The 14,328-nt window shown below is 42.3% G+C and overlaps 1 protein-coding gene across 1 annotated transcript in view; it reads right to left on the bottom strand.

Annotated features, from left to right (window-relative positions):
• The window catches only part of TBCK (TBC1 domain containing kinase), a 188,490-nt gene that overhangs the window by 69,273 nt on the left and 104,889 nt on the right, over positions 1-14,328 (bottom strand). The gene's annotated exons all lie outside the window — the stretch shown is intronic.

The raw sequence follows: 14,328 nt of genomic DNA, 5'->3' as shown, positions 1-14,328 counted from the left end.
TTCCTTAGAATTATGAAATCTATTATTTCATGATCATTTTCACCCAAATTGCCGCCTTCCACTTTCAGAATCACAACCAATTTTTTCCTATTGCTCAGAATCAAGTCTAAAATAGCTGCTCCCCTGTTTACTTCCTCCACTTTCTGAAACAAAAAGTTGCTCCAATACATTCCAAGCACTTTTTGGAAATTGTGTGTTTTGCCAGATTATTTTTCCAAAATATGTTTTGGTATTTAAAATCCCCCATTACTTCAAGGTCCTGTGTTTTGGATATTTCTGTTGTTTGGTCTAGAAATGCCTCCTCCACCTTCTCTTCCTGATTTGGCAGTCTATAGTAGACCCATACCATGATGTCTCCCCCATTTTTACCCCTTTTATCTTTACCCAGAGACTTTCAATTGATCTGCCTCTTACCCTCTGGGCCTCAGAATAAGTGTATATTGTTGATGTATAATGCAACACCGCCTCCCTTTTTATCCTGCCTGTCCTTCCTGAACAAGCTATACCCCCACCCATGCCAATATTTAATTTGCAATAAAATGAATGAATGGCTACCATAAACCCACAGAAGTAATGAACAGTGTCCATCTGTAAACATATTTAGTCAGAGACTTTCTAGATATTTTGTTTACATCACTTTGCAAATTAATCAAGGACATCTTAGATAAGCTTGTAATCGTAAGGAAACCTCAGAATTAGTGCTGTTCATTGAGTGAATGAGATCTAGAACAGGACTCATGCTGACAGGAGGCTCCAGGTCACTTGGATAAGGATTCCAAAAATTCTCTAATTCTATTTATTACTTATGCCTGATATAGTGTTATGTACAAGAAAACACATCGAGTTAGAGAACTGACCTTTTTTCTTGCAGACAGAACAGGTTAAGGCTGCTGCTCTGCTTTAGTTCTTTCTATTGTGCCTAGACACGACAGCAGAATATAAATTAATACCAAACGATGTTCTGAGGCCCTTGCAATCACTTAGCACAGCACTCTGCAAAAAAGGTTGAGCAGTGATGAAATAAGCAAAAATTGATTCTTTCTGTCTCACAAAAATTACAACAGGCCCAGAAACATAAGAAGCCAACTCCGTTGGGTAAGTGTTCCATCACCTCTATTTCTAGGTTCCACCTGGCCCTCTGTAGGCTTCTTAACATTTGGTGGAATGGTATGATCTCTCCTGGAACCTTTTCACTAATGATCTGCCCAATAGTCAGTTTCTCCACAACTTCATTTCAACAAAGTTGACTGAGCCCATAATGGCTACTGGGATTTTTACACTTCTCCATCCCAGGAAAACCATTTTCTGCAAGGATACTGTTGGGGCTGGTTACTAGCAAGCATATCAATGATTTGGGGACCTGCAGAACAAGATATGAAAGGTATACGGTGGGGAGTATACTGAATAGTCTCATGAGGTTTTAGGGAGGAGAGAGTTTGGTCATTTCTTTGAGTACAGGCTTCAGTTTCACAGACTGGAAAAGCAAAGCAGAAAGGTTAAGTGACTTAGGAGGGAATTGGTGTTAGAATTTAGAATAGAATGCAGAAGACCTTGTTTTTCAATCCTTTGTTTAGCCTAGAGTCACAGGCTGCCTCTCACACTGCTGTGCTGCTCCCACTTCAATATTATTGTTAATTTTTTGTGACAATAGACACACTCTCTTTATCCATGACAAACACACAAAATTGCAGTGAAATATAGATATATAAATTCCAGCAAGGAATTTTAACACCTTAACACTACAGCTGCCTGAGCCCAAACACATATTTAGAAGGAAAAAAGACATATCACAATGTGAGTTAAATGTGCTTCATATCCACTACTTTCTGGAAACACTCAACCTAGTTTCTCAGAGAAAACCTGTGCTTTTCAGGTTACACATAGCACTTTTCCCATGTACTTAATCTCATTTAGTTACAGCTGTTGAGGTTAAAATCATGTCAGTAATTTCTGTTCTATTTGTGTAGTAATACACAGCATTGGTGACACTGTCAATTTCATCTTCCTGACACGATTCACTGTAGCTGTATGTTACTTTCACAATGAGATCATTCTGAGACTCTTCTGAATATAGAAATGCAGTACTAAAGTCTCATTCACGAGAAAAACATATGACTTCGTATATTTATGTAATAAACCAACAAACATTCGGAGTAATGAAAATTTAAATAATGAACATATTATGGACCTACGCTATTGGCACAACTCCCATGATTACAACAGAATAAGAATAGATTGCAAACGCTTTTAAAAAATCAGTTCAGTAAGGTACTGAACCAGGATCAATGCGCCTAAAAATTTAATGAAACAGAAAATGGAGAGGGAGGAGTAAGGGGAAGGAAAACTTTTCTGAAATGTTGTTGTTGCCAAAATCACCTACTTTTCAGCAAAATTAACTGAAATCAAAGTAACAAGAAATTTTCTTGTCTCTACCCATGCCTAGGGCTACCGATAGGTTTGACAGCTTTCACTATCCATGTTTTGTTGGCTGTGTATGTTTTGTTCCTTAGCCCTAATAAATCGATGTCATGTATCCTAGGGGTTCTCAACCTTTTCCTTTCTGAGCCCCTTCCTTCCCCTACACAACATGCTATAAAAATTCCATGGCCCACCTGTGCCATAACAACTGTTTTTCAGTAGTTTAAAAGCCCGGGCCGGCATTAGGGGGCAGCAAGCAGAGCAATTGCCCAGGGCCCCACGCCACAGGCGGCCCTGTGAAGCTAAGTGGCAGAGCAATTGCCCTGGGCCCCAGCGAGTCTAATGCTGGCCCTGCTCTCTGGTTTATTTTGGCAGGCCCCCTGAAACCTGCTCGTGGCCAACCCAGGGGGCTACGGATCCCCAGTTGATAAATTCCATTCACATATTCTTCTTTTTGCTATAAAGAAAATACAGAGCTAGTATCAAAACAGGAGAGATGTAACTTGCTCAACAAGAGCTGTTTTAAAGAAGGCTCTAGCTATGTAATGACTTTTTCCTTGTTTAATGTCTAGCAACCTACTTTAAAAATGAATATACCTTTTAGCTAGAGCTGTCTTTTAGGAAAGAGTATACATGTGATTTTTTTCTGCCAGTAATAACTACACAGTAAAGAAGCACAAATAAAAATAAAAGAATGGATGTTTCTTTAGTGTTTTTCCTTTGCTTTTTAATCCCATCATAGTGAAAGCTATAAATAGAGCTGCATGAACATCATGTAGCTACAAGTGGAAAATGTGAATAATTAAAGGAGTTGCAGCTTCAGGTAAATTTACATCAATCTTGCAGGTTTTGACACTACAGAACATCCTTAGTGAGCAGGTGTGCACTAACAAATCGCTCTGCTCCAGTACCAAAGCCAGCTCCCCACCCCATTTCTGCCAGCAAGTCATAAAAAAAGAATTATTGGCAGATATGCATGGCTTCTGTTTCACAAATACCATTATTTATCAGTGACGAATCTTCATAAATTGCTTTATAAACACGCCCACCACTTGCATCTCAATTTTTGAACTGTTAGCAGCTTTAACTGCAACCAATTTTTAATATTCGAATAACTCAGTTTCTGGAGGAATAACCTATTGTCAGGGTTCAGGACTAGCTGAACCTTTGACCCTTCTTCAGTCTCTCTCTGAGTGCACCCCCTTCAGTTTTAGGCCTTGTGTCTGCTAATGACATTACTCAATATATGCAAATACAGTAAAAAATAGTAACCTGGTCAAGATACAGTAGTAATAAATTACAGGCAACTCCAAATCCATCACACCTATGTTAAGGATTCACAGTTAAGCAATCTAAAGTGACAAATGCCAAAGCTGTGTTTATCTGTACAACCTTATCTCTGCCTCCTTGTGCATACACACCATCAGATGTGCTGGAATTGAATTGTTCTAAATCTCAAATTCTCACATTCCACAAACAAAACAAAGCGTTTGCAGCTGAAAGGTTGGCCTTGCTTTTTGGTCAATTGATGTTTTTCTGGTGCTTACATTATTGAAATAAATAAGAAACCTGGGGACCTGTGTTACACTACAGTCGCAAAAAGAGAAGAGAACTTTTGCATATTTGTATGTTCTTACTGAAAGCAAACATTGGAGTAGACAGAAAGACAACATAACGTGCATAAACATTCCCATAAACTTAAACTACGGTAAGTTAATCTAATTTTATATATATTGTACCAGCCTTGTCCCTTTAAAACTAGATATTCCAATCAGGATACATAGTACTAGCACCTCATTATAGATAGTTCCAGAAAAAAAAAATCTATATCTTGTCAGAAACTTGTAACACAAATTACTAACATATGAGGAAATTACTATTACACTAAAACTGCATAGATTACCAAAGAATGTAAAGTGGCTATTGAATGGCCACAAATTTGCTGCTCCTATAAATTGTAATACTAATGTTAATTACAAGTCTTATCAATAACATGATTGACTTGCTCAGAAAATAAAAGTCCACCTTGAACTAAGCAGCATATTCATATCTAGTTTGTGTCCCACCTACAATTATAGGCATGGAAAATTAGAGAATGAGAGAGAAACCCTGATAAGCTGACAGAGTTGTCAGAAACTGTAGGAGACAGGTCTGCCCAAAATGCTAGACATGCATGCGTGCAAGTATAGGAAAAGGGGATGGATAACAGTGAGCTTGGGATGCCTCTTGTTGGTTACAAGACAAGGAATTCTGGGAGGAATGGATGGACCAATGAAATGTATTTTGACAACAAAGATGTACTGTCCTAATCATGAATATGGCTAGCACCTATGCTTACAATAAGGCCAAATATCTGTGTGGGGGCTATTTCCAACATTTTAATTTTTTCTTGTCTTGAGGTAAACATTGTAATGTTATGGGTTCCATTAGTAAGATCAGTGTTCAGATAGTTTAGCTTAGAGTATAATGCTGTCAGATGCAGGATTCAAATCTTTAACAAACTGTGATATTACACAATACAGGCTCTCTCAGTGCTGTGGCGTCTTAATGGTTTATTATAGGTATTATTTGAGTAATGTGATATAAACAGCTTGACAGCTGTAAGAACTGAAAGCTTACAGACAAGCAAAAGAGCAATAGTCATTTTTAGAAGAAAATATAGAAGGATGAAATCAGACTTTTTTAAAACCTTTACGGGGGAACACTCCCTTCATATAGAGTTAATTTCAAATGACTGTTAGAAATAAACACTTAATGCATTTACAAAGATGGATTACCAAATAAAAAAATCAAACCCTAAAATGTGATTTACTGGTGGTGTTTTTCCAAAATTAAAGTAAGTATTTTTAATTAGCCTGTTTCTCTCTCTGCTCATAAAGGTTAACTTTACTTTGAAGCCGTATGATCTAAATTGCATAAAATGATTTGATAACTTTGGATAAATATTCTGTCCCCTAAATTATTCTTGGCAGATTGTTAAATTCAGTTATAAATAGATCTCCCAGAAAATACCAAGCACTGTCTATCATAGGAAACAATACACAGCCAACACATCAAGAAAGTCATTGCCTTTGTAAAAAGTTTTCAGATAATTTTCAAGTATCATATAGTGACACGCTGTGCCTCAAAGTATCACCCTGTAACGCCCATATCCATCATTTATATATGGGTATGATATTTCATATGAAATATGCCATGTAAGATATCATATGAAAGTTCATGATCTGCTGAAATGAATATACACTGGTCAGGCTTCTGACCAGGGCAAGATGGTACAGTTCTGGGGTGCAAGGTTGGGAGCTTGGGAAATTTAGTTGGGGATTGGTCCTGCTTTGAGCGGGGGGTTGGACTAGATGACCTCCTGAGGTCCCTTCCAACCCTGATATTCTATGATTTGCTGGTGCCTTTTACTGCATGATTCATGAGTGGTTCAGGGAGCATTCATGCAATTTAGCAGGGCATAGGGCTCCACATGCTGTTGTACTGAGTGATAACAGCACGTGGAGGGGTTTGCTGCTTGTCACTAGCAAAGCACGGTGAGAGACTGTGGAGAGGCAGGCTGGAGAGTTAAGAGGGCACAGCAGAACCCCAGCTCCAGGTTGCACCCCAGGGATCCCGTCTCACACAGAGGATGGCATTACATATGCCCCTCCTTTTACTGGCATTGTTAACTTTCCCAAACAGCTATGGAAACTGCATTATTACTCAGTGGCCTGGGGAAGGTGGCTTCTACTCTTGGGGGGTTAGACTAGATGACTCTTGAGGTCCCTTCTAGCCCCATGATTCTAGGATTACCAGTGCACTGGATAGAATATGTGACCCTTTGTTATTAATATACAGATTTTGAGAACTCAGTGAGCTTTTATTTAAATTATAAACAAGAAAATGTTAAAACACTAAAATCTTACAACTTTGAGGAGCAATAAAATAGACTTAGGGTATGTCTACACTACGAGAGTACTTCCATTTTAGTTAATTCGACTATGTGGAATCGATATTACAAAGTCGAACGTGTGTGTCCACACTAAGGACAGTAATTCGACTTTGTGAGACTTTGTGAGTCCACACTAACGGGGCAAGCGTCGACATTGGAAGCGGTGCACTGTGGGCAGCTATCCCACAGTTCCCGCAGTCCCCGCTGCCCATTGGAATTCTGGGTCGAGCCCCAAATGCCTTCTGGGTAAAAAAATGTGTCGAGGGTGCTTTTGGGTGCCTGTCGTCATCCGTCCGTCACTCCCGCCCTCCCTCCCTCCCTGAAAGCGCCGGCGGGAAATCAGTTCGCGCACTTTTCTGATTACTGACAGTGCGGACGCCACAGCAGTGCGAGCATGGATCCCGCTGCGACCATCGCTGCAGTTGTGGCAGTTCTCAACGCCTCGCAGCTTCTCATCCACCTTTACCAGAGGCAGCTGCAGATAAATCAGGAGAGGAGGCTACGGCACCACCGTGACGGCATGAAGTCGAACACTAGCTCTGACCTCTCAGAAAACATGAGACCCAGCGCCCAGGACATCTCGGTGTCACTGGGTCTTGTGGATACTGTGGAACGGCGATTCTGGGCCCTGGAAACAAGCACGGACTGGTGGGACCGCATAGTGCTGCAGGTCTGGGATGAATCCCAGTGGCTGCGCAACTTTCGCATGCGGAAGGGGACTTTCCTCGAACTGTGTGAGTTGCTGTCCCCTGCCCTGAAGCGAAAGGACACCCGGATGCGGGCAGCCCTGACTGTCCAGAAGCGAGTGGCCATAGCCCCCTGGAAGGTTGCAACGCCAGACAGCTACCGGTCAGTCGCTAACCACTTTGGTGTGGGCAAGTCTACCGTGGGGGTTGCTGTCATGCAAGTAGCCAAGGCAATCGTCAAGCTACTGCTATCAAAGGTAGTGACCCTGGGAAACGTGGAGCTCATCATAGATGGCTTTGCCGAGATGGGATTCCCAAACTGCGGTGGGGCTATAGATGGGACTCACATCCCTATCCTGGCACCGGACCACCAGGCCAGCCAGTACATAAACAGAAAGGGATACTTTTCCATGGTGCTGCAAGCACTGGTGGACCATCGGGGACGTTTTACTAATATCAACGTTGGATGGCCTGGCAAGGTTCATGACGCTCGGGTTTTCAGGAACTCTGGTCTGTTTAGACGGCTGCAGGAAGGTCTTTACTTCCCGGACCACAAAGTAACTGTTGGGGATGTGGAGATGCCTACAGTGATCCTCGGGGACCCTGCATACCCGCTCATGCCCTGGCTCATGAAGCCCTACACTGGCGCACTGGACTCAGGGAAAGAACTCTTCAACTACCGGCTCAGCAAGTGCAGAATGGTGGTGGAGTGTGCTTTTGGCCGTCTCAAGGGGAGATGGAGAAGCTTACTCACTCGCTGTGATCTCAGCGAGACCAATATCCCCATTGTGATAGCTGCTTGCTGTGTGCTCCACAATCTGTGTGAGAGCAAGGGGGAGACCTTTATGGCGGGGTGGGAGGTTGAGGCAAATAGCCTGGCTTCTGATTACGCCCAGCCAGACAGCCGGGCGATTAGAAGATCCCAGCGGGACGCGCTGTGCATCAGGGAGGCTTTGAAAGCCAGGTTCCTGACTGAGCAGGATCTCCAGTGACTGTTTAGTTTGTGGACACAGATGCTGAACCTGCCCCCGTTTCTTTACCCAGTTACTGTTCACTATCCTTCCAAGTTACATACCCCCTTCACCACCTTCCCAACAAATAAAATCTGTTCCGTTTTGTTAATGAACAAGGTTCTCTTTCTTACTGTTTTCGCGGGAATGTTTTAAACCGGGGACGCAGACTGTGGCGGGGGGCGGGTTTAGTGTTTTGATGCAAATGATGCTTCTAAACTCCTGGAATGACAGGCTCCGCAGTGCTGGATTGGTTGTTTCAACGGAGCCTGCCAGCAGTCCTGGGCGGGACTGCGTGTATGTGTCGGCCAAGTGACTTTCTGGCAGGGGGAGGAGGGTTACAGACCCCCTGCTGCGTAGCTCTGTGATCCAGGATAAGGACCGCGGCATAAGATCTCTAACTGCCCTCCCCCGCCACAAAGTCACAGATCAACCCCCCCGCACCCCAGAACATGAAAACCGCCTCCCAGACTGACCAGGGTAACTGGTGACTGCACTGTGTATGTGTCCTGATGCTGGACCTGCACCCGCCTCTGTAGCCTGCTAAAGGTGACTGTCCTGTCCAAGTAACAAACCCCTTCCCCCCCTTCAGACAGAATCCCCTCTAAAAGACACTCTCGGAAACAGTACTTAACAGAAACAGATGTTTTATTATGAACCGCACATGAAAAGGGGGGGGGAGGAAACTTGGACGGGGGCTTGTGTGAGATGGGTAGGAAAGGACTTTTCAAACTTTGTGGAACGAGAGCCTTACATTGCTGCAGCAGTGTGCAGGGGCTGACTGAAAGTTTTAACGGCCCTTGCCGCCCCTCCTTCTTTGGACTTTTGGTGAGGGGGGTGTGGGACTTGGTGGCGGGGGAGGGCGGTTAGAGATAGACAGCAGCAGGGCTCTGTCCTCCTGCCTCCGGTCTTGCAGAACATCCACTAGGCGCCGGAGCGTCTCCGTTTGCTCCCTCATTAGTCCAAGCAGGGTTTGAGTAGCCTGCTGGTCCTCCTGGCGCCACCTCTCCTCCCGTTCCATGACTGCTCTGTGCATTTGTGACAAGTTCTCCCTCCACTGTGTCGTCTGGGCTGCCTGCTCTCGTGAGCAGTCCATAAGTTCATAAAACATGTCCTCACGCGTCTTCTTCTTCCTTCTCCTAATCTGCGCTAGCCTCTGGGAGTGTGATGCCAGGCTGGGTTGGGAGACAGTCGCAGATGTGTCTGTGGGAATGCGAAAAAGGGAGTGAATTCCTGAGACAGATAAATGAAGTTGCTAACAAAGAACATAGTCTTTCTCTGTGAACAACACCATGCACTGCACCTTTCACATGCGCACTCAGGACAAGGTCGAATTTTTGGCCCTCGCCTTCAGTGCCTGGGGTCTTGCAGTTGCGATCAGAGAAGCATTGCAGGACACCTCTACTTTTGTTGCAGGAAAACATGGTAAGCCGTAGACTTGTGGCAGCTTAAAAATGTAATAGTAGCACTGGGCTCCTTTCGCACTGAAAGCAAGGCCACTCTCTGCTGGCAGCAATCAGGGAAGCATGAGCTCTGCCCCTGTCCCACCACCTCGCGGCTGTCCTCGGGAAAGATCCCTGTATGCTGCCCCTCTGCCGCCTCCACCGCGTGGCTGTAAAGCAGTCCCAATACTAACATTCCCCTCCCTAATTTAAAGCAGGGCGTCATGTGCGATATAACTCTGATGAGGATCTCGGAGAGCGAGAGGGGACGGATGCTTCGGGAGAGCATGCAGAGGCCAGGGCCGTATGCCGCCATGCTGTGCCGTGCCATGATCCCGGACTACTTAATAGACTCATGGCGTGGGAACGTGTGTTACCACGGTGGACCGAACAAGATCGCCCTGCCACGGAACCTGATGCGCATGCTTGAGCGGTACCTCCAGGAGAGCTATGCAGAGCTATCCCAGGAGGACTCTCTGTCAATTCCCGGGCATATTGACCGTCTTTTCGTTTAACTGCAGTAGAAGGGACTACAGAGTGGAGCGTCCTGTGGTGGCCTAATCATGAAAATCCGGACATTATTTGATTTTTTATACATAGTTGGGACTAAATAGTTGAATAAGCCAAAGAAATCATGAACACCCAATTGCTGATAGAGTTAATATTCCTGTTTTGTTATAAATAAAAGTTTCTATGTTTACATGAGTGAATGAAAAGCCCATTCTTAACAATATAAATATTCCAGTTATGTTAAAATTAAATGTTTAGATGTTTAAAGCACTCACTGCTTGATCCTTCCCCTGATTCGGTGTCCGGGGTAACGGCTGTGGACGGTTGGTAGGGGATCTCGGTAAGGGTGATGAAGAGCTCCTGGCTGTCGGGGAAATCAGCGGTGCAAGCGCTGTCGACTGCCTCGTCCTCCTCATCTCCTTCCTCATCTTCCCCGTCCGCTAACATTTCCGACGAGGAACCGGCCGTGGACAATATCCCATCCTCAGAGTCCACGGTCAGTGGTAGGGTAGTGGTGGCGGCCGCACCTAGGATGGAATGCAGTGCCTCGTAGAAACGTGATGTGTGGGGCTGGGATCCGGAGCGTCGGTTTGCCTCTTTGGTTTTTTGGTAGCCTTGTCTCAGCTCCTTGATTTTCACGCGGCACTGCGTTGCATCCCGGCTGTATCCTCTCTCTGCCATGGCTTTAGAGATCTTCTCGTAGATCTTTGCATTCCTTCTTTTGGAGCGCAGCTCTGAAAGCACGGACTCATCGCCCCACACAGCGATGAGATCCAAGACTTCCCGATCAGTCCATGCTGGGGCCCTCTTTCTATTAGATTGCACGGCCATCTCTGCTGGAGAGCTCTGCATCGTTGCCAGTGCTGCTGAGCTCTCCACGCTGTCCAAACTGAAAATGAGATTCAAACTGCCCAGACAGGAAAAGGAATTCAAATTTTCCCGGGGCTTTTCCTGTGTGGCTGATCAGAGCATCCGAGCTCGGACTGCTGTCCAGAGCGTCAACAGAGTGGTGCACTGTGGGATAGCTCCCGGAGCTATTACCGTCGATTTCCATCCACACCTAGCCTAATTCGATATGGCCATTTCGAATTTAGCGCTACTCCTCTCGTTTTGGAGGAGTACAGAAGTCGAATTTAAGAGAGCTCTATGTCGAACTAAATAGCTTCGTGGTGTGGACGGGTGCAGGGTTAATTCGATGTAACGGCGCTAAATTCGACATAAAAGCCTAGTGTAGACCAGGCCTTAGACTGGAAAGCAAGTCATTTTCATTGGCAGCCTGATAAGCCATTCAGGAGTGCGGCAAGCTTAAAACCACAGGAATTTTAGGCTGCTGAGTAACAACTGATTTTAGATTGAAATTATTGCAGATGTTTTCAACAGTGTAATCTTCTTCTCGGAGTGACCCAGTTTTAGGTGAAAGTTGCGTATGAATTAGTCTCAGAAAAAATTCAGCCACGGCATAAAGGTTATTTCAATCAAAATAATGAATACCCTGCTTGGGGCATACAGGTGACTAAGAGCATAATCAGGCTAGTCCTTTAAACCAAAAATAAGATTTATGTAGGAAAGTCAGACATATAACCATAATCGTTATATGTTAAGAGAAGATACTGATTATTTAAATTTTTAGCTACACTAATGGTGTATTTTATTTCCAAATAATGCTGATATTGTCTTACTTTATGATTATCATACTGTTGTTTTCTTTCAGAAGCCAATTTGGGTTGCGTTTTGAATTCACTTCAGAACTCTAAGCTATACTGTGTTATTACCTACAATATTTTCTATGGTACAAAAATCCCCAACTCATTCAACCTGCGTTTGTTATCACCTATATCTCCTTCTAAAATGCTTCTCAGAGGTTACCTGACATATTATCATGCTACTGCAATTTGATTCCTCTAGTAACATCAGAAAAATTAATAATAAAACTTTGTTAACAAGTAGATTGGTATAATGTGATACACTGCATTTAGCAAGGTTATGTCATAATTAAGATTTATTAACATTCCCATATTGGCAGTCAGTGAACTATGACTAGGCTCATGGACGTTCATGGCAGCTTGAGGCAAAATTAAATATGGGCAGACATGGCTGAAGTTGAAGTTGTATTCTATTACAGACATGCACATAAACACGTTTTCATAAAAAAGCAGCTCTCTAAGACTGTAAACAAAAGAGCTGTAAAGATATTTGTTGAATGTACCCCATTCTGTGATGCAGGTCATTAAGAAATGTCAGAAGCACTCTTATAGGCATCTTTGGAGCACCCCGGGTTTTCAGCAACAGTTACTATTAATGGAGCTCTTCACATATTATGGTTCTAAATATGTATTTTCAATCTTCAAAAACAGATTCAGATGTTTCATATAGTCTCTCTTTTTTTTCAGTATATGTACATTGGTGACTCCTTATTTCTCTGAATAGAAAGCCAAGTAGTAATTCCTGGTGTAGTCTATATTTAATGTGTTCTAACACAGGGTGTGGTGGACAGCGTTCTTACCTGACGTATCAAATATTTTATTATAAAATTAGTAAAGTTTTGAAAGTGCTTTGAACATGACATATTTATGGTTTCTGGAAATCTTGCACCACACAAAATAAATCACAATAATCCTAAATAATTTCGGGTCATAAACCATAAGATTAGACAATATTTCAGTATATAGTACTTTAAAGCTTCAAAAATCCTTACAATACTCCATAATTTGAAAATGGTGATCATAAAAAGAGTCATAAGCATATTTCAAGTCTACAGTACTATGAAAACTAATAACTTCTTATTCATACACAATGCTACTACAATGTACAATACAACTATAAGAACATAAAAACAATGTATTTGGTTTAAGATTAATTGAAATATATAATTAAGATACACTCAGGGAAATAAATCAGGAGAAATGACCTGGGCAAGAAAGTAATTAAAATATTTTTGAACTGAGCTCCAGCCAAAGCATTTAGCCAAACAGCTATAGAATGGGAGAAGGAAATCCTTTGAACTGGCCCACACCTTCCAGAACTTCAAAGGATATTCTTAAACTTTAAGAAAGGCATTTGAATTGATCAAGAATGCAGAAGGAAATTAAAATACAATATGGGACAGGATATCAAATTAAATTAAGATTTACATAAAATCTGATTTTGTTCTTGTTTCTTTAAAAAAAACCCACAATTTTTATTTAACCTGCAGCTCCCTGTTTTGAGAAGTTTAGTATCTTAAAGCCCTGATCCTGTAAATACTTATGAATTTACTTAATCTTATTACTGTGAGTAGTCCCGCTTATTTCATTTACTCACAGTAGTAAAGTTTTAAGCATGTGTGTATTTATAGGATTGGGGTATATGAGACAAAATTAATAGAGAATCAACGATAAAATATATACCAGGAAGGAGGGGAGTCTAGAAATGACTGATTATGGAGACAAGATTATTTAGTTTTAGCTTGTGTGTGTCTTCATGGATCAAAAAAGGTTTGTTTTTTCTTTTACCACTGAACATAGTTCTTGAAAATTGGGGTGATGCTATTAAAGCAAATTGCTGTGCCAAAGAAATAACAATGTATAATTATGCAGTGTAGTGTTTTACGTGTTCAAAGTACTATCTAAATGTTGATTAAACACAGGCACATGGAAATGCAACTTCCAGTCTATTTAAGTTTATTCAATTCAAAAAAATTTTTATTCACCAATAAAGTTTTTGCTCAGAAGTAAGGTTGAAGCCTCATGCTGGACTGTTATATTTTCAAGAGACACAAGTTGTTTGTGCTGAGCTAAGTCACATCAGTAGCCATTGAATAAGAGGGCAGAGCTGCTGACCAGTGGCTAAAGGAACCTGGAGTAGCCTGCACTTCTATGTAAACAGTCTCTTATAAGTTTTGAATTTCAAGTGCAGACTGCTTTAAACAGTGCTTCTTTATTGGCTTTTAAACTATTTTTTGTATTTCTGCTCTAGTGACTGCTTCTGTAGCAAGAAATGTACTCCTGAAGGAGGGAAGGATAGAGCTAACATCATATAATGGGATAACCACAGTAATACCATACAGAGCAAAGCTAAACGTGTAATTCATTAAGGATAAATTTGACTAACTGCACCACTTCCTGTTTGTGGTATGTCAACCAGTGATTCAAATTTTTCAATTAATTATTTTAAATTATTCTAAACCTGACTGAGTTCTCCATGCTTTACTTGAACCCTGATAATGGACCTTACCCAAGCACCACTGAAGACAATGGAGACTTTCTTGATTCAGTGGGCTGTGGTCCAGGCCCCCAACACTCTATCATAGGTTCAAAAAGCCTAATTTCCCAAACCTATAAAAGATTTGA

This window comes from Emys orbicularis, chromosome 5 (genome assembly GCF_028017835.1).
Source record: "Emys orbicularis isolate rEmyOrb1 chromosome 5, rEmyOrb1.hap1, whole genome shotgun sequence".
NCBI classification, from domain to species: Eukaryota; Metazoa; Chordata; order Testudines; family Emydidae; genus Emys; species Emys orbicularis.
The sequence above is the reverse complement of the archived record's forward strand: the minus strand, read 5'-3'. Positions and strand labels throughout refer to the sequence as shown.